At 49.2% G+C, this 21000-nt stretch overlaps 1 protein-coding gene across 1 annotated transcript in view; it reads right to left on the bottom strand.

Moving 5' to 3' along the window:
- Nucleotides 1-17916, bottom strand: part of SORL1 (sortilin related receptor 1) — an 89042-nt gene extending 71126 nt beyond the window's left edge. The window contains exon 1 of the mRNA XM_063139547.1: nucleotides 17877-17916. The gene's annotated coding sequence lies outside the window, so the exon portion shown is untranslated. The remainder of the gene's footprint in view (nucleotides 1-17876) is intronic.
- Nucleotides 17917-21000: the final 3084 nt, after the last annotated feature.

Here is a 21000-nt window from a genome sequence, read left to right as displayed (position 1 = left end):
TGATCTCATCAGAAAGCTGCAATCAAGGCATAATGAGAACTGAAATTTCGCTTCAGATGGAGCTTCGGAGTTATAGATCTTACTGCCAAATGAAAAAAAATGAGCAGAACTGAAGTCCAGAGCATCTGCTCAAGAGTTCTTAAAGAACCAAAATGTGAAACTGCTGGTTTTTAAAAATACAAAACTTGTCCATAAGAGAGTACTGGAAAGTAGCTGATGTAAGAACCATTATTTATTTATTTATTTATTTATTAGAAGTCCTGTCTTTTGCTCCCATCCGATAATGTGACAGAGAACCTTGAGAGTGATCCGAAAGCTTAGATGGGTTTGCATGGGAGAAGGCAGTCCTTGGGAGTATCCTGTACTAGATCTTCACTAGGCAGGATATGACACTTTGAAAACGGTTTGAAAACTGTATATGCAGTGGGTTCTGGGCCCCAACAGGTGTCACTACTGTTATAAACCGTTGTAAAGCAGTAGTATAGATCCTGCCCTGGTCCTAGAATATTGTCCCTAAGGTTTGGAGGATACCCCATTCAGGAAGCTAGACAATAACTTTGACTTGCTCAAACAAGAAAAGAACAGCAGCATGAACCTCTTGACTCCACCCAAACATAATTAAGTCCAGCACCACCTAGTGACTAAATGATATATTGACACTATCCACGCAGCCATGATGGACTTAAATTCTTAACACCAGCACTTTAATTGACTCAGAAAACAACCACACAACCACTGTAGCTGCAACAAGGCCAGAGTTATATGCTCCAGTCAGCTAGCCCCACACAGCTTATCTACTGATCACAGCTTGAACCAACTGGAACTTCCAAAATGGTTTTAAAGGCAGCTCCAAGTATAAAGTATTGCAGTAGCCTAGCTGGCGCTAAACCAAGGCCCCAGTTCCTGCCCGGGGAGTCGTGCCTCCCCAACTCTAATCAGGGCTAGGGTTGGGGAGGCATGCCCCCCCCCCCAGTCAGGAACTTGGGCTTGGTAGAGGCTAATTGGGCCAGACATACCGAGCGGGCCATAAGAACGGCTTGGCTACTGACGTTGCGTGACTGGAGGGAAGTCTCGGTGAAATGTGAGGGTTAATGAAGACTCAGGAGGTGCCTTTCAACCTTTTAGAATTTGGGTGGTGGGGACATGCAGAAGCCAGAAAGCCATCAATGGGGGAGGGGGAATGGCCATCTGGGGAAACCTGGAAGGATGGATTGGGACCCCAGGCAGGCCGTTCTGCAGCCCTACTGTGGGGTAACAGGGAACAAATGTGTTCCTTCTCCCATGGGACACCACTTCAAATACTTGCAGAGGGCTCTCATTTTGTACCCTCTCTCTCAGTAAAGCCAGGGTGGCACGCAAAGCACTCCAAGGCATTCTCCCTTCCAAGCACTGAGCAGACGGAGACCCACTTAGCTTCAGCGAAGTTTGCTGCATCCTGTGCTATCTGTGGGACCTCAGATATTTTCAAGGAGCTTATAGCACTGTTTGAACCTCAGGGCCCGGCACATTCGGCTGGGCCGAACACAGGTGACTCGCCAAGGCCACCCGGTGAGCTGAACAACCGAATGGGGATGTGAACTTGGGATTCCCACGCTCCCCGGCGTTATGGCCACACACCACCCGCCACACTGTCTCTCGGTGCGGACGGGCTCCACTTTGCACACCGTCACGCAGAAGCAGCTTTATCAGAGCACAGCTAAACAACAGGAAGGCCTCCAAACGTAACAAACCGAGGACAGGGGAAAAACCTCCCAATGTTTGGGAACAAGCAAGAAATGTTTTGAGAACAGGGCCAGGGGAGAACTGCGTCACATGTAGCCCCAGCAAGGGGAGGGGGGAGAGAGTTTTAAGAAGTAGAAAGCAGTCACTGAGGCTCCAGTTTGAAGGGGAAGCCAGGCATGGGGTGAGGGAGCGCACAGGGGGCTCCTCAAAAACTCCCATGCTGTGTGTTTTTCACTGACAATCACCCCCCACCCAAATCCTGATGCTTTAAATCTCCACTCCCGGAGAGGGTGGAGGGAGGAAAGCTATGAGTGTCTGTATCAAAGGGGTGCGCAATGTGTCCCTGCAGATGTGGCGGTACTACAGCTCCCATCAGCCCCATACAGCATAGCTAATGGTTGAAAATCACGGGAATTGCAGTCGAACACTATCTGGGCGGGCTGCTCAAGAAGCTCATCCCAAGTATCTTTTCCCCAGAGGAGGTAAACAGCTATAATCTTTCTACATTTTTTTTTTTTAAAAAAAGGGCTGGACTTGATTATACTTTCCAATCGGTTGCTTATATTTTCCTGATTAAGGGCAGCCGCTCTGGGGAAATTAGGTGTCCTGAGAGTGCTGGTTCTTGTAACATGACATAGCGGCATCACTGACACCAGGGTGGGGGGTGGGGCGACAGAGACCTCCCAGACTGTGGCAAAGGGGGAAAGAGAGAGGGAAGAGACACTCGCAGACGAGGGCCGGCAAGTGCACGTCAATTCAGAATCTAGAGAAGAGAAAGAGATTTCACGCGTCATCGCTGGACCCCATCTAAATCGAGCGTGGGGGAGTCTGGCCATTAATATCTGGGAGGGGAGGAGGTCCGGCTCTCCTTTGGGTAACATGCAGGGAACGCCACCCCAAAATCCTACGCTTAAAGAAGAGTCCTGGCATATTTCCATGAAATGTAATTAAGTGCATTGGGTGGGGAAGATGTCAGCACCAATAGAGGAGAGGAGCAATTCAGGTACGTAACCCTGGTACTGGGCCACGAAGGAGCAACTCAGCTCTGTTACCGAATGACCACATCAGAAACAGACCTTTGTGTTCACTAATAAGGATGCAAGAACCTAGGAAGAGCTTGGCTCGATCAAGCCAAAAGGTCTATTGAAATTGGGCTAGCAATGCATCCTGGCCAACCAGCTGTGTCCGGGAAGCAGGACCTGAGGGTAACAGCTAGAGATGTAAAATTTCCAGAAATTTTGAAGCCATATGGGGGGGAAAACTGGATTTCCCATACCCCACCCCAAAGGGCTTTGGGGGGGGAAATAGAATTTTGGCCGGGAGGGATTGAAAAATAAGCAATACTACATCATTATTATCATTAATATTTTAGTACTCCTTATAGATCTAAAATCACTCCGTTGCCTGAGGAGTGCCTTCCCCATCCTGGTACCCTCCAGATATTTTGGACTTCAACTCTCATCAGTCTCATACAGCATGGCCAATAGTCAAGAACGCTGGGCATTGTAGTCCAAAACATCTGGGGGGCACCAGGTTGGAGAAAGCAGCTTTAGGACCATAGTCTAAGCAAATATAACAGCATGTGCTAAAAATAATCCAGCTGGAGTGTAAATATTGTCACAGGATTAAAACCTCCATAGGCCTTCCACGAAAGATACGGGCAAGTTCGACTCTCCAAGGAAATTACATGGTTTCCCAGAAACCGTGGATCGTGGCCCCCTTTCGGTAAAGGACGTGTGCTTGGCATGCGAGGCAGGAGCTAGCTATCATGACCCTAACTTCACCCAGGTGGCATCATTATCTTAGAACAATCCATCTTCAGTCCCCAGTTACTGTGAAACCCATAATCTTCTCCGAGATGTAGGTACACCAACATTGAATCGCGTGCGCACGCAAGCATAGAAACGCATATCACATTCGGAGTTGGGTGAATTTTTTTAAAAAAACTTGGAACCCTCCTAATTTAGGGGGAAACCAACATTTTCTCCATCCATCAGCCACAGCCCCCTTCCATTCTTCCTGCTTTCAGTTTCTAGACTGTCGCCGTTCTGCCTCATTATAATCTTGCAAAACAAGGACTTCGTTGGGCCCTAGAGATCTGTAACACCATACAGAGAGTAAGGTGCTCTTTTCGAAGTAGCTAGACTAACAGTAGCTGCATGCTGGCATCACTACTCATCACGTGACTTTGCTTGCAGAATGCAGTTTCCTATTATTAGTGTACACAATGTTTGTGAATAAAACTGTACATTATCCTTAAAGCTTAACAACCTATGATTCCGTGTTCCTCAAATGGCATCATTTATTCTAATAGCTAATTTCTTCCCCCCACCCAAATCAGATTCTGCTTAATCAGAGTGCACAGCCACGACTGTTGCTTAATAAATTCCACTTAACGAGGAAGTATTTTCGTCTCTGCAGGGTGATTAAGCGCATCCAGTCCAGGTGATCTTTTTGTGCAATAAAGGAACAGCTGTTACTCCTCTGTAGACACCAATGCTCAAGATATTGCTTCTGATACTACTTCCAGATACTAAAAACTACAGTGTTTTTGTGGCTATGAAAATCTGGCTGTGTGGCATAAGCTTTTGTGGGCTACCGTCCACTTTGCTAGCTGCAGAAAAAGGCCATACTGGGAAATTATTCTGTATTGGATTTGAATGATTGTTTGCTGCCTTGTGGATTTGTTTCCAAACAGAAAGGTGGGATATGTGTGGTTTTTTTTTAACACACACACACACACATAAATAATCAGAAACCATTGTGCTAGAAGCCAGCCAGTTTTCCTTTGGAATGGTAAACATCATGGCATTATTTTTCAACATGTCATGCTTTGCTTTTACCTTTACTGGACAAATATTTCATATGTACTGTTTCCCTTTTCCAAGGCCTTAATTTCCATCTTGTTCTCTGACCCCCATAAATATTTGTAATACCCAACTGGGTAGCCTGTTAAAAGCAGCGTCATACAGTCCATCCAGAACCATCCACTGCTTTCGTGTCCTTACGTCCTTGCAAGCTGCACGCCTTCTATCTGTGCATTAGCCCCTGCCAAAGGAAGTGAGGCAGGTGGCTACCAGGAGGAGGGCCTTCTCTGCTGTGGCACCCCGGCTGTGGAATGAGCTCCCTAAGGAGGTTCGCTTGGCACCTACATCATATGCTTTTAGACGCCAGGTGAAGACCTTTTTATTCTCCCAACATTTTAACAATCTATAAATTTTAAATAACATGGTTTTAAATTTGTATTTTTGCATTGCTGCTGTTTTTATCTGGTTGAGCTTTTATATTGTATTTTATATTATGGTTTTATACTGTTGCTTTATACTTTGAATGGTTTTAATTTTTGTGAACTGCCCAGAGAGCTCCGGCTATTGGACGGTATAGAAATGTAATAAATAAATTAATTAATTAAGTGCGCGCGCGCACACACACACACACACACACACGGGTGTGATCGACAGCGCTCGGAACCTTGCCAACGTAATGACGCCTCTACACCCACGCCGATTATTTATACTTAGCTCCCAGTGGATCCAGCGTGCCCGCGGTGCTTTCGGGCGTTCATTCAGCTGTTAATTAATCATCTCGCTTGTGACTCAGATAATGCAGTTGGACCCAGGTGCCCCCCGAGAACAACTTTCTTAATGGAGCCGCCCATAAGCAGTAAATAAGAGTTGGCAGCAGGTGTTTGGCTGCAGGTGATGTCAACAGCACGGCACTGAGCAAAGCAAGCAGAAGAAAGAATTGTTCAGCACAGCGCTCACTTCTCCAAGCAGGAGGGATCCGATCCGCTACGGGATCAGCTTCCTTGGGAGCAGTATCTGTTCACTGGCAGATATACAGGTGGAGTAGGTAGAAAGCAAGCCGTTGCGTAAGGTAGCACCAGTAACAGCAGCATCAGTCCCACCTGTGCACAAGCAACAGCACACCCCTACAGCTTCCTCTGGCCAGCTTCATCCTCTCTGTCTTCTGCCGATGTCCAAGCAGAAAAAGTGGTCCTTTCAGCCTCCATCCAGGCAGGTGTGAGCTGCGAGCCATCAAAGGCCATGAAATCAGGGCCCTCTCATCCATCACAAAAAAGGCTGTGCATGTTGCCACTAGTCATCTTTGTCATGGGATATTCAGGCCAAACTTGGGCTCCAAATTTTCAGCAGCCTCTCGGTTGCAAACAGGGCAGCCTCTCATCTGCGGCTCCATCTATCGCCCAGTGGTGTCCTGCTACAGCAGCTTTCTAGACTCCCACTAGCTTCAGCCAGCATAACCAATGGTTGAGGATGATAGAAGTTGTAGTCCAACAACATTTGGAGGCTGCACATTCACCATTCCTTCTGTAACCCTGAAAAGGTATCTTTATTTTCTGCAAAGGGGCAACTCCACCGTTAAATGGTTAGGAAAGATTTTAAGGGCATGTCTACACCTACCGGCGGAAGGTGGAGGATCTCGCGATAAGGTGATAGTGAGATCCTCCCCCTCAATCTACATGCAGCGCGTGATGTCCCGGGAGGAAAAGGACGTGGCGCCCACCATTTTAGGGTTTTTTTTATCGAAAAAGAGCGCATGAGCGCTCGATTGCAAAAGGTAGGGGCTTTTTAAATAATAATCCCGCTCCCCCCTCCCACCCTCAATGGGCACGGAGCTCCTGAAGAGCCCTGTGCCCGGCTCCTCACATTTACTCACAAGGAGCCGGGACAAACCAGGACAGCCACCCACACATCCCATGTCTCGGAATCATTCCAGGACCGTGGGAAAAACCAGGACAGAAGTGTAGGGCAATATCCCGGGGAAAGGCAGGGATCTTCCCTCCCTGCTGCCGGGATCCCCTGTGTGTCATGTGGATGCACAGGAATGATCCGGGGACAATCCCTGGGATATCGCTCCATCTAGACATGCCCCAAGATGCAGAAGACAGTATCTGCTCCTTCAGGATGTGGGCAGGAAGTCTTTACATATCACAAAACCAAGCCGTGAAGACGAAGTCTTCTGAAACACACATTGCAACCGAGTACAAATCAGGAAGTGGGTGAAAGCCACAAGTAGCAAGCCACAAGATAAACAGCCTTTCTGATCTCAGGACCCACTTTCACAATCTCAACGCAATGCAAAACCCAATAAACAGCAAAACTGGATTTCTTTTTTGTAACACATCAATAAAATCTGGCTTCATGACATTGTTTTCCCCCCACAGAGTATGATGGGCAAATTATGTCTTAATCCTCACCATGTTGAAGACTCTTGGTTTATTTGAGTCATACAAATCGTGTAAATAGCTATTTGCCTGTAATGAATAAAGCTTGGTTTACACATACAGCAGAATGTGGTAGAGTCCTGAGGTTCTAGAATTGACTGTGGAGCCTCACATCACGGGGGTGGGGCATTTTTAATGCTCCCCCATATTAAAATCTGCCTTAAAGGTTTTTTCCAACCAAGCACATTGAGAATTATCTATCCCAGACTGCTTGTTTTCTACCTGCAGCAAGTTTAGCCACACAGGTAAGCATTTTTTTAAAAAAAAAAAAACACGTGATCTACTACCTGCAGTGTTAAGTGGTACAGTCCGTTCAACCAGACCATCTCATTCCCTGCACAAAGGAAGTTCGGACGATGGCAACAAGGAAGGGTCTTCTTGGTTGAGGCCCCCCCAGTGAGGTCCAGCTGCAGCCACTATCATTTGACATCATATGAGAAGGTTTTTAATGGGATTTTTATTGTTGACTGTGTAAAACCGCTTCATATTTTTGTATGCAAATGGCTTTATATTATGTTATTACATTGCATTTTTAGGGATTTACTCTTTGTAAAGCCTCCAGAGAGATTTGACAATTGAGCAGTACAGACATGGAATGAATGAATGAATGATTCTACTGCATGTTTAAACCAGCCCTAAAAAGTTGTACAGTGAAGGAAAATCTGTTTTCCCTTTCAGGCTAGTAGCTTAAGCAGACTTAAGGTGCAATTATATGCAAGTTTAGACAGAAAAAAAGTACTACAACTCCCAGCATTCCCCAGCCAGCCTGGCTGGAGAATGCAGGGAGCTGTAGGACTTTTTTTCTGTCTTAACATGCATAGGGTTGTGCCCCTATTTGCAAGGCTGCTTGAAAGGGGAGATGCCGTAGCTCAGTGCGAGAGCCCCTCTTCTGCATGCAGAAAGTCGCAGGTTTGATTCTCGGCATCTCTAGCTCAAAGAGTCTCAGATAACGAAGACTTCTGCTTGAGACCTCAAAAAATAACTCCTGGAAGACCCTCCGCCTCAGTATAAAGCCAGCTCCATAGGTTCATACGATGGAGAAAGATTTGGCTTGAATCCCTTCCCAGCCATCCCAACTACGGGCGGCAATGACACCGGGCTGTCATCCAATCAGTATAATCCAGCAGCTGTGTTGGAATTACGTCCCTTCGCCGGTTTCCCCCAGGCTATCAGCACAGAATTAATCTGCATGCAGTCCAAAGTCTAAATACTGGAGGGGGAAATATGCCATTGCGTAACAAATCCAGCCTGAATCCAAATGACCATGCTACTGCTTTTGTCTTCTTCAAAGAAGAAGAAGAAGGGAGGAAGAGAATCATCTCCTGAACACCGTTCCAAGAGCCAGCCTTTGCAAACCCCCCACCTGCCAAGTCCCAACATGAAAGCAACTATGAATACCCCCTCATCTCCCAGGCAGGACCTGAATATTACCCAAGGGGGAGTGGGGGAGAGAAAGAGGGGGAGAGAGAGTATTTAAGTTGTCTCCAACCTGGTGCCCTGCAGATGTATTGGACCAGCCAACTTGGCCAACAGATAGGGATGATAGAAGTTGTAGTCCAAAACATCTGGAAGGCATGTCTGCCCTACTTCAGCCATGTCTAAGTAAGACCTTGTTCAGGCGACACGCTAAGCCATGGTGGGTAAGCATTTTGAGCGAAATATTATGGCTTAGTGTGTTGCGTGAACCATGACTTAGTGTATCGTGTGAAGCATTCTTAACCATGGGGGCTATATAACCATGGGTTAAACATGTTCACTAACCATAGCAGTAATAAAAAAACACAAAATATAATCTACAATTTTCTATACTGGCCTTCAACAGATATTGCCTGGACAGTTTACATAAGGACTTTTTTTAATAGCTTATACAAACCAGAGCAATCGCTTAAAGAGATTTTATTATATTCAGAACATAAGAACATAAGAAGAGCCCTGCTGGATCAGACCAAGGGCCCATCTCGTCCTGCACTCTGTTCAAACAGTGGCCAACCAGCCATCGGCCAGAGATGAACAAGCAGGACATGGTGCAACAGCACCCTCCCACCCATGTTCCCCAGCAATTGCTGCACCCAGGCTTACTGCCTCGAATACTGGAGGCAGCACACAACCATCAGGACTAGTAGCCATGGATAGCCTTCGCCTCCAGGAATTTATCCAACCCCCTTTTGGTACACAGTACTCTAAGTGTGGTCGCACCATAGATTTGTATAAGGGCAGTATGATACTGGCCATTTTATTTTCAGTTCCTTTTCTTATAATGCCTAACATGGAGTTTACCTTCTTTACAGCGGCTGCACACTGGGTGGACATTTTCATGGAGCTGTCCCCCACAATCCCAAGATCTCTTTCTTGTTCGGTCAACGCCAGCTCAGATCCCATTAGGTTATACTTGAAGTTGGGGTTTTTTGCCCCAACGTGCATCACCTTACACTTGCTTACATTGAAGCACATCTGGCATTTGGATGCCCATACCGAGCGGCATATAAGTTTTACAAATAAACAAACAAACAAACAAACAAACCATCATAAGACTAAAATAACAATGTACCTAGGCAATTAATGTCCATACCGTTTTCTTCTGGTTTTCATTTCTACTTAAAGTAGTTTTTTTCCCCCTCTTCAGTTTCATTTTTAAATGGTTTTGAATTCCTTCAATTGTTCTTAGTTGCATTATGTCTTTTGGAATCCAACCTGGTAATTTTACCCTTGAAGGGCAAGGCACAAATCACTCAAACAAATACAGTTCAAACTCTGGCTTCAAATCCGGATTCCCAAGGCCTCAGCCTTAATCACAGCAGACACAAACGCGGCTATAATGTTACACGGTTGTGCTTAAAGAAAAGCATAGAAGCCGGGATGAAAGATTCACATGCGAGGCGGAATAAGGAACAATGTCAGCTTACAGAATGTGCCCATTCTCCAAATCACGGACCGTAGATCACGAACATTATGTCTGCGCCGGATCACAGAGTTCCAAGTACATAAGGAAATGACACCAGCTGAAGTCTAGGTCACACATGGATGGTCAGACCCTGACCTTGGATAACGTGGACAATTAAGTGCAGCAAAGCTGTCCAAATTCACTCCCTTAACCCACTCTCAGTAGTAAATGGTTGCCATTCACTTCTATGGAGAGGAGGGGAAATGACGCATTGCACTTCATGTTGCATTGACGCTAAAACCTGGCCATCACCCTGAGAGTAAGTGGTCCAAACTCCACAAGGAACACCATGGAGGGGGAAAGGCTATATTTCATCTGTGTGCAGAGCACACAGACACACAATGTTTGTTCATCAACCAAGGGATGCTCAGTCTTGTTGCTGTGTTATTTCTCTAGCTTGTTGAGGGTCAGAAGTCTGGGTTCAAACGCAATACGACAACAATGCAAGCTTGGAGCATACCTGGGTTGCTGAGTGGCTCCCATTTGCTGCAAGAACGTCTGAATAGTGTGCACCAGCATGGTGTAAGCAACGGGGTCACGTATTCACACACAAGTCTTGCACAATACAGCCCCCCTCTATACATGGACACACACTCGCTTTGCCAGTCACAATGACAAACATTTTGCTAATAAAAAGCTCCACTGGGCACAATCCAGCTGAAACGGAAGTTCTTTCAAAGGGTGCAATCCTTCCTGTTGGATCTGTATGGCTTATTTGCAAGTAAAGAAGCCCAAAAGGAATGGGAGAGGAAGAATTTTCAAGGAGAAATGGGTTTTCTGTCAGTTTAAGGAAGTCAGGTTATCTTTATATTATCCTCCACCTGCTACCTGGGACTCTCAGAGCTACAGATGAAGATAAAAACACCTGGCTATTTTAGCAGTCAGGGGAAATCACTGAACTTCTTTCTGGCTGCGTCTTGTGGGATCCAGCTGTTAGAAGGAGATTTGTGAGTGTCCTCTGATCCTGCCCCCTGCCATCTCCTGGGTGGCCTTGGGCCAAAACATTACCCACTCAAGCCTCAGTTTCCTGTATAATTAAAATAATGTATCACCACCACCGGGCTAGAGCAAGAATGGATGATGAAATAAGGATTATGAAGAGCTAATTCTGTGTAATAACTAATTCTTGAACAGCTGTAAGGGAGGGGGGGAGAAGCATTATCTAACTAAGCAAAACTTTAAAGCCCCCTAAATCAAGCTGTTTTCATGAGATGCCAAATGCAGAAAATAGAATCCTAGGCGGTTAAGGTCTGATTGTTCTTGAAAAAGGCCCACAGTTGACAAAGCCAGAAAATTAGGTTAAAATTAACTACGGTTCACAGCAAATGCAAAAATCAATTTTCACTATGCTTAGGAAGCTGCCTTTGCAAACAACTTTAAAAGCTGGGCTTTAAAAAAATAATCAAGCTGTTTTCTTGCTTCATTCACTCTAACCACAATACCGCTTTCCATGGCAAAGTAATCACTTGCTTTGCAGTGACTAGAACAGCTCTTGGTTAAGTACACTGTGCTTGGCTGTGAATGATGGGTGTTGCAGTCCAACACATCTGGAGGGTAGGGCCTTTAGGGAAGGTTAGGGAAATGAATATCCATTCTGGTAAGCAGCGGCAGAATGTAGTAGATTTTTTCCCCTTCCAATTCTGGAAATGTTTTGCACTTTTTTCTGGGACCAGTAATTTATGCGAATGGCATTTTGCGCAAATTGGTATTTGAGGAGGACTTGAAATTTGTGAAAATGAGGTCATTTTAAAAAATATATATATTGTATTAGCGATCTTATGCAAGTGCACTGGATCACAAGTCCACCTGTCTGCTATGTAGCATATTACCCTCTTATTAATATCCTTGTCAGTTTCATCAGCTCCATACACCTGTCAAAGAATTTGTCAATTTCCAGTCCCAGTCTCAATCCCCATCATCGAACCCTGGAGAGCCACGGCTGCCAGTCCGTGTCGACAATATTGGGTTAGATGGACCAAAGGTCTGACTCAGTAGACCTTCTCAGCTTCTAGTGTCTTCCTTTTCTTCTTGGAAAACGATTTGCATTTCAGTAGTGCATAATACAAAACCCCTTCATCCAAACAGCCCAGGGCACAGGCAAAAACACTTGGATAACCAAACAGTTGATGTAACAGTAGCATTGTTTTTCACAGGGTTACGCTGACATATATACAGGCCAACCATGAATTTAGATAAACAGAAAACTTCCAGAAAGAAAAAAAATAACAAGACTGCATACTATATAACACTGCAATTGGATTTTTGTTTTGCTTTGTTTCCTCTCCACATTTGTTTTGGGATTTATTTATTTATTTAATGTTATGTTTAAACCCATGCCTGTTCACAAGTAACAACTTGGCTGTGGGAAACGTTCTGTTTGAAAACCCGTACTTGTAAAGATAAGCTTTAGAATTTTGCTTGCATAATGGCTACGTTGCTCAGTTCCCATTGCGAGGGAGCAATGCAGAAACCAAGGCCCTTTCTACTAGGGCTGTGCTCCGCTTCTCCTCGGATTGGAGAAACAGAAGCGGATTGGGGTGCTTCGCCTCCCCTTAAGGCGGAGGCGAAGAGGATCAGGGGAGCAGCGGAGCGTCGTGAAGCGGATCGAGGTGAAGGAGGATCCTTCGCCTCGATCCGGAGCTCCGCAAAAAAGATAAGGGGGTTTGGGGCAGAGCCAGGTAAGGGGGCAAGGGGGAGGGGGGTCTTACCTGCATCCATCCACGGCCCCATGGCTGCTTCAACTGAGCCCGAGGACTCAAACAGGAAGACCAGGCCGCAGCCTGTCGCTGGCTTCACTAAAGCCCGTGGCTCAACCTGGAAGTGTAGGCCACAAGCGGGGCCTACAGTTCCTGGTTGAGCCGCGGGCTCTAGTGAAGTTGGCAGCAGGCCGGGATGTAAGCAGGTAAGGGGGAGGAGGGAGGGGGGCTTACCTGGTGCTGCCCCCTGCCGCTGCGGAGCTCCGATTCGGAGCTGGAGCTCCGCAGTGGAGCGGAGCGGATCAAGGCAGGGCGGAGCAGGCCCGATCCACAATTTGCGGATCGGGAGTGGGGCAGAGCGGGTGTCCTTGCACAGCCCTACTTTCTACACCTAAGGATTATCCCAGGATAATGGTGGGATCATCCCTGCCTGTTCCCGGGATCCTGTGTGTGTCATTTGCATGCACAAGGATGGTCCTTGGATGATCCCGGGGGAAAAGGCAGGTGTAGAAACGGCCCAAGAGAAGGGCAGTTAATGGGGAGACCCATCACCCTAAGCCCAGATTGCCCGCTATCTGTGGCTGCTCATCTCCTGCTTTCGCGGACTTCCTGGGACTGCAAATATCGGGAGGTGGAGTTGTGAGACACTCACACACCAGCAGTCCTGAAAATGTGGCTGATGGCCTGTGCAGGTCTTGGAGGGGCACGGGTCGTCTTTGAGGGAAACTGGCATCCCAAAGTCAGAATGTCACTTATGTAAGACATTCAGCAAAGGAGGGAAGGAGTCATAGCTATTCTCCACTCATTATCACTCCATGCAGACTAGCAGCACAGGCAAAGACAATGAACGTCCATCTTGACAAAACAACCACGGTTGCTCTTGGCCTTAACGTTAGAACCCATGGTGCGCTGGAACCAGGGCTCATGGGGTCGAAGTGCCAGGAGACTTTGATTACCAGGAACGCTGACACCTTCTGGCCCCGCCCCCAGGCATCCTGGTTCCAAATGAGCTTGGATGCAATCTCCACAAGTAGCTGCAGAAAATGGGTTTCCCCAGCAATACAGTGTTGTGAGCTATCTCTGTTGTAATGCAGGGCATTTGGAAGGAGGGGGGGGTTGGTCTTAAATAGGTATTTTAGACTAGGACTGTGCACCCCCTTTTGGAACTGCTTCGGATCCTGATCCGGATCTTCTGGATCGGGCCTGAACCACTTTGGGTCAATCTGGACCTCCCCCGATCCACTCCGGAACCAGAGCGAGATCCAGAGGTTCGGATCGATATTCGGACACCATTTTGCCCCCCTTCCCCACTTACTTGCCTTAGGCCTAGGCAGCAGTTGAAGCTGCCGCATGGACCTTGGCGGACGACAGAGCCAGGTAAACCCCCTCCCCCTCCCCACTTACCTGGCTCCGCCACCGTAGCCCCATGGACTGCGGTGGTGGTGGTGGAGTCAGGTAAGCTCCCCTCCCCACTTACCTGGCTCCAAATCTTCGGAACGGTTCGAATTCCTTCGGACCATTCCGAACCACTTCGGGCTGGTCCGGACCTCCCCCGATCTGCTCTGGAACCAGGCTTTGGAGGTCTGGATCCATAACGGAGCAGAGCACACCCCTAATTTAGACTCGTTAGCTGTTCAAAAGACCTACAAAAGCCAACTGTAACAGCGTGCGCACACACAAATATGGATCGATGCAGTTGCCTGCCTTGAGGGACTCTCCTTGGGAGTTTGGCTGTGGGGGACTACGAACATGCGTACCTGCACTTCAAAATCTACCGCTGGTTAGGACCTGCCCTCCCCTGCCCTGCTGAAAAAAAATCTCCCCTTTAATCAGCTTTGATGTACAATACAGCTTCCTCAGTGTTTCACTTTCAAAATTCAAAGGGATAGACACATCTATGAAATCAGTAGCCAAATTTTCTAGGGTGGAGTCAAGGAAAAAAACCAACAATGCTTTTGATTAAAAACTGATCTTCATTTTCTACAACCGTTCCCAACATACTCTGTATTTACAACCTCTTCTGAGAATTCAAGAACACATGAGTCCTAACAAGCCAAGCCAACTCCCAAGTAGCACACTGGATGTGGGTTACTGATGCACGAGAAAATAAACCTACGTGGTATCACAGCATGCATATGATAAGGGGTTAAACATAGAACAAATCATCATAGGTTAACTCTGGGCTGTTTAAGCCATAAACAACCTAGATTGCCTGGGTTTGGATGTCACAAAAGTAACCTATGATCAGGGCAATCATACATTATAAAATGACAGCAGAACTGAAGAGCATGACACAGGCGGCACGCTCACTCCTGCTCATGCCCAGCAAATCATAGGCTAATTAACCCACAATTTCCCATTATGTACAAACTAGGTCAGTGTATGGCCACCTTGAAAATGTTCCTCCCATATAAACGTACTTCTCTCAAGTAGCCAGTGGGAAACCTGCTTCATATCCCACCACAGTCACAGGCATGGTTGGCATGGACTTGAGAGAGGACCGTACCCATTTAAGCATCCAGTCTGTGGAACTCCCTACCTCAAGGAATTTCACTTAATGGTTTTTAAATGCTGAGAAAAAAATTACCTGTTCCAGCCACCCTTTTGCCTCCCTGGCGTATTAACTTCTTTCCTCTTTGCTTTTTAAAAATCGGTTGCTGTTGATTTACTCTGATCCTGTCTCTGTGTTTTCCTGTTTTCATATTTATATGGCTGGTTGTTTTTTTAAAAAATGGTTCCTTATGTAAGCAACTTGGGCATCTCAGAAACAACACAGGAAGTATTGAGGATGAACAAGTAATAAATACAACACATTGAATTAACTAGTCCAAAAGGGCCTGTGCCTTTAGATATAAGGCCATCTTTCCAAGTTGGGAAGAAGACCCAAATAACCATGACTTGAATAATTCTTTAGATAAGAAGCAGGCAGAAGTCTGGGGACACCTTTCAGCAGGCAGAAAGCATGCTGTGCTCTAAGCGCTCCTCATTCTCTCTCCTAAAAATAGTGGTTTGCCGTTTCTGAAAACAGATCCGGCAGCCTATTAGAAATGCAAGTTACGCTTTGATTTCAGCATGGATACGAATTGTTTTTCCACAATGCTGTTTCACTTCTTCTCTTTCCTAGCGCCTAAAAAGACACTCCTCTGTTAACTTTGTGTCGGGCATTAGGAGAAGAAAAATACAACATCAAGTGCTGTTCTACAGCTCTGGCCATTTTCAGCAGCAGCCTGGCAGAAGTCAGCAAAGGCAGGCATGCCGGCAAACACCAGCTCTCTCCACTAAGCCACAAGCAATGGGCTCTTTCATCCCTGCAGCCAGAACAGCAAAAGAGGTTCTGTGCCCCCTTGGCTACTCACTACCATTTCCCTGTGCCTTGTGCATGAGACAAATGCAAAGGCTGGTGTGGGGGGGAGGAGAGAAAGGGTGTACAGGTGAGATGCACAATGTGGCCCTACCACAGCTTCTCCTACCATTCCCAGTGTAGAACAAGAGTCCTTTGCTTTTGTCTCAGCGTAAGAAAATATGCCTCAGGTATACATGGTGTGCAGAATCATTGGGATCAGGGGTTAAGCTGAGAATAAGGGAGAAAAAAAATGCTAGGGGCCAGATTTAGTTCCCAGACTTGTAGTGGCTCATTACTAGTGTGTAAAGTGATCACACTGCAACTATCAGGTATGCAACCTGAGAGATCAGACGTTCAGAGGGCACAACGAACTATGTTCTGTCACGCTCCTTAAGCCACAAAATACACCATAAACTCCAGCCTGAATCCTTCTAAGGGCTTAGTACATGGCGAGGCAATGCCGTCCCAGGTTGGCAACATGTTTACATGAACAAGATTCAGGTGTTGCTGTGCGGTGGGGCGGGGGGGGGAGTTCTCCTGAGATTACAAACCCTTGCCTACACAAACAAGGAATTCCAAGGTGTTCCAGCCGCCCACACGTTTGGGGAGTGTCTTAGGTTATTCACAGGTTGTTGCCATTTTCCCCTTCGCAGAGAGCAAGTACCAAAAGCTACACTGTCACTTAGGATCGGGCGGAAGGGAAATCAATACTAGATTGGATGGCCCTAAGAAAAGAGAGCAACCTGAATCTGAAAGATGGACGGTCTTGGAAATAGCCTCTTGACCATGGAGAGGAGCATTTGGAGGTGACCAGCAATGGAAGTCTTATAAGCTGTGTGTGTTTCTTTCCACAGGATAGAAATTTACAACGAAGCCTATGTCATGACACTCTTGGACTAGGAACTTATTTGCAAAGCTGGTGCAATCTGCATGGATCCATTTCCCTTTTTTTGCAGAGCAAGAAGGAAAAAATCTGGATCCCAGCCTAACCATTTAAAAAAAAAATTAGGAGGAGGAGGAGGAGGAGGAGGAGGAGAAGAAGAAGAAGAAGAAGAAGAAGAAGAAGAAGAAGAAGAAGAAGAAGAAGAAGAAGAAGAAGAAGAAGAAGAAGAAACAGCAGCAGCGGCAGCAGCAGCAGAAGAAGAAGAAAAGGCCAGAATTATAAATCAATGGCCTGGACCCAGGTAGCTGAACTGGCCCCAGGCCCAAAGGCCCATTGCAAGGCTGCAGCATCCCCTCCCTCCCTCTGCATTGCACTGCTTCTGTGTGCATGTTTGACACTGAAGGATTCGTTTTTAAAAACTTACTCCCCGCTCCACACTTGGTTTCCATCCATCAGGCCCCCCGCCACGCTTGCTCCCTGAACCGAACCTGTGAGTCACCTGGGCTGTAAGGAGGGGAAGCGGGGAAGTGCTAGAAAGGCAGATCCGGTTCCTTTTAAGAGTGCGGCGGGGGTGGCTGGGGTGGGGGGGGAGAGAAGTCAGGACAAGTGGAAGGGTGCCCGCCACCCAGTTCCAAATGGCGCACGGGTCGCTGGAGCAGAAGGTGGAGGAAGGCGCATCGAATTTGGAACCGCTGCCAGAGCGCGCCGGCCAGCGACGCTACACCAACAAAAGCCCCCTTTGCACAGGGGAGAGGAAAGAGAGTCCGGTGTGTGTGTGTGCAGGGTGTTGCAAGGGCTTTCCAACGGCGCAAGGGGGGACCCTCCCTCGCCCCCCTCTCCAAGTTCCGTGCGATGCTCTCTTAAAATGAAAGAAGTGGGGGGGGGCATTGGACGGGGGAGGACTCCTGCCCCATTCGGAGCGGGGCTCGCCAATTGCGAGAGGGGTCTGGCCACGCGTCCGGGGGCGCTGGCCAAAGGCAGACGGGGGACCCGCAAGAGAAGGAGGCGGGGGGGAAGCGGAGGCGAGGAGGCGGCCGCCGGCTCACCTGCCCGTACACCTTGATGGGCTGCGGCGGCGGCGGCGGCGGCGGCGGCGGCTGGGCTGCGCTCCTCCGGCCGCGCGGCTTCTCGGCCCCGGGCGCCTGCAGCACGGCGAAGCCCCGCTCCTGGGGCCGGGAGGGGCGGGCGGCGGGCGAGAGCAGCAGCGGCGGCGGCGGCGTCCTCCGCCCGGCCGCGGCGGCCGGCCCGGGGCCACAGGCCAGCAGCGCCAGCAGCAGCCAGAACAGCAGCCGGGCGGCGGCGGCTCCTGCTGCCCGAGGCGGACCCGTGCGCGGCGGCGGCGGCGGCGGCGGCTCCTTCCCGGCGCGGCTCCTGGTCGCTGTCGCCATGTTCCCTGCTGCCTCCTCCGCGGCTGCTGCTGCTGCTGCTGCTGCTGCTTCGCCGGCTCTGCCGCGGCAACGTGGGGCGCCGCCGCCAGGAGAGAATGTGCAAGAGGCTGCGGCGCGCCCCCGTCCCCGCTCCCGCGCGCACCGAGGGAGGAGGAGGAGGAGGAGGAGGCGGCCAGCGGATCCAGGCCAGCTGCGCGCAGCTCGGGCTTGCGGGGGCGCGCCACGTGCGGGGCCCGCGCCGAGCGCCCGCTCGCCTCGCCGCGTCCGCCTCGCTGACCTCCCGGAGGAAGGAAGCGGGGCGAGCGCGAGTTGCCCCTGGGGCGCGCGCGCGCGCCGGCTGCTCGCCATCGGATCCGGGCATGGGCAGAGAACACCGCCGCCGCCTCCGACCACAGCAATTTCAGCGCTTGGAGCGTTCTTTCTTTCCTCTCCTTTTTGCCCCAAGGGAGGGGTGTTACCTGCGTGGGTCGCCGGGGCAGTGGGTGTGTTTCACGGCGGCGGGGAACCCGGCAATGGATCCCCAGTGGGAGGGCGCGTCGCTTGCGGCCACCTCTGAAGCTAAGCAGCCTGGCAGCCCCAAGGTTTGGAGGGCCCTCAGGCAAGGGCCCCTCCCTCGGTGAAGTCTGCTTCCTCACCGCCAACGTCCCTCGTCTTCCTCCTCGTTCCTGCCACTTGCTGGCTTGGCTTGCGGGCCGCAGCAGCATCTCCTGGTTGGTCCTCCTTCTGGCCACTGTGGTTGCCCGGGCCAAAGCCAGAGGCAGGTGGCATGAAAAGGAGGAAACCACTCCAGGGAGCTCTTGTCAGTAGGCCTCTGCTGGGACCAGGGCCTTCCACAAGTGCGCCTACCTTTGGCACTGGCCCTGTTGGATTTGGTCCGTGCCCAGATGGGAAGAGCCCTGGGAGTCCTGCAATGGAAGAAAGCAGTGGCATACACATGAACGTAGATAAATAAGGAAGGGAAAGTTGGAGGCATGACTGGGGGGTGGGGGGGCACGGAGCCACATACTAGACTGGGTTCAGAGCTGGGAGGGGTGTCTCCGCTTTGCTCTCTCTCAGCCAGCCCCCATCTCATTATGAAGTCAAGGGAGAGGCTAGAAAGGTTGTGCATAGAACAACCTTTAGCTGTCAAGATGCGTGGGTTGTATTCCTGGTGCTTTGAGAGCTGTTTAACACATACCTGCTCATCACTCAATCCCAGCAGGTGTTACCTTGCACATCTGAACGGCTGCAGAGAGAAACTCAGTTGTGGTACCCCCATCCATCGTTTCCTCAAGTCCCTGTTTCAGCCATTCTGCCTGTCGCCTTTCGTCCTTGCTGTGCACCACCTCAGCCCCTTAGATTTTCAATATGCTTTCCCCTGGGTAGTTAGAATCTTTAGGGAACATTCCGTGATGTCACAACAGCTCAACCAATGGGCAGAGCCATAAGAAAGAGGGAGATTACAGACAACCTTTTGTTTCTTTTGTCACCACAAGCTGCTGTGTTGTTCCTCCCTAACTTTGTTCTAATGCAGACTGCGTGTGTGGGTTCTACTTTGTTTTTGTTTTTACTAGAACCCTGATATCCACTAATCAGAGCCAGGTATAAAATCATCAGGGCATCTAGTGACAACTACCCCACCCCCAAGAGCCACATTCTGTATTTACAAACACAAGCCTACATCTGAGTTACCTTAGATCGAGGAATCTAATACATAACTCTCACAGTGGCCAGTGCAGAGTTGCATAAAGACCTGGTCAAAGGCAACCAAGTAATATTCCCATTTTACAGGTGGGGAAATACTAAGGCTAAAAGACAAGTGATTAGTAGGGCTGTGCACGGACCCCTCCCCCCCGATCCACTTCGGATCCTGATCCGCAACTTTCGGATCTGGTCCACTCCACGCCGTTCTGCCAGTGGTCTGTTTCACTTTGCTGCGGAGCTCCAGATCCGAATCTGAGCTCTGCACCGGCGCCAGGTAAGGCCCCCCTCTCTCCACCCCCTTACCTGCATCAGTCCGCGGTCCGGCAGCGGCTTCTACTGAGCCCAAGGACTCAAACTGGAAGACCAGGCTGCAACAAAGGTAAGATCCCCTCCCCCTTGCCCCCTTACCTGGCTCTGCTGCCGTCGCCACACAGGTGGTGGCGGCAGGGCCAGGTAAACCCTCCCTCATGCACACCACTTACCTGGTCCGTCGCGGCCTGTCGCTGGCTTCACTAGAGCCCATGGCTCAACCCGGAAGTGTAGGCCCCGGGGCCTACACTTCCGGGTTGAGCCGCGGGCTCTAGTGAAGCCGGCGATAGGCCACAATGGACCAGGTAAAAAAACCCATCCCCCCTGCCCCCTTACCTGCCTCTGCCGCCGTTGCCACACAGGTGGTGGCAGTGCCAGGTAAGGCCCCCTTACCTTTTTTGCGGAGCAAAGGATCGAAGCGAAGGATCCGCCTTCATCTCAATCCACTCCGCGGCACTGCGCTGCCTCCCCAATCCTCTTCACTTCCGCCTTAAGGGGAGGCGAAGCACCCCGATCCGCTTCTGCTTCTCCGATCCTAAGAGAAGCGGAGCACAGCCCTAGTGATTAGCACAAGCCCAGCCATGGAAAAGTAGCTTGGTTGTTGCTTGCTTCCAATTGTTAAATGAATGGGAGTCAGAAACCCGGAAGGATCTACTCTGAATCCTCCAGAGATATACCAGTAGATTTCAATCTGTCTCCTGCCTGCCTGCAGTCATTAAAAGAAGGAGAGAGAAAAGCCTCCCTGGATCTAACAAGAATCGTCCCACTGACGTCTGCAGAGGCGCCGGGT

Source organism: Elgaria multicarinata, chromosome 12 (genome assembly GCF_023053635.1).
Source record: "Elgaria multicarinata webbii isolate HBS135686 ecotype San Diego chromosome 12, rElgMul1.1.pri, whole genome shotgun sequence".
NCBI classification, from domain to species: Eukaryota; Metazoa; Chordata; class Lepidosauria; order Squamata; family Anguidae; genus Elgaria; species Elgaria multicarinata.
Note: the sequence above shows the minus strand (reverse complement) of the source record. Positions and strands in the feature narration are given on the sequence as shown.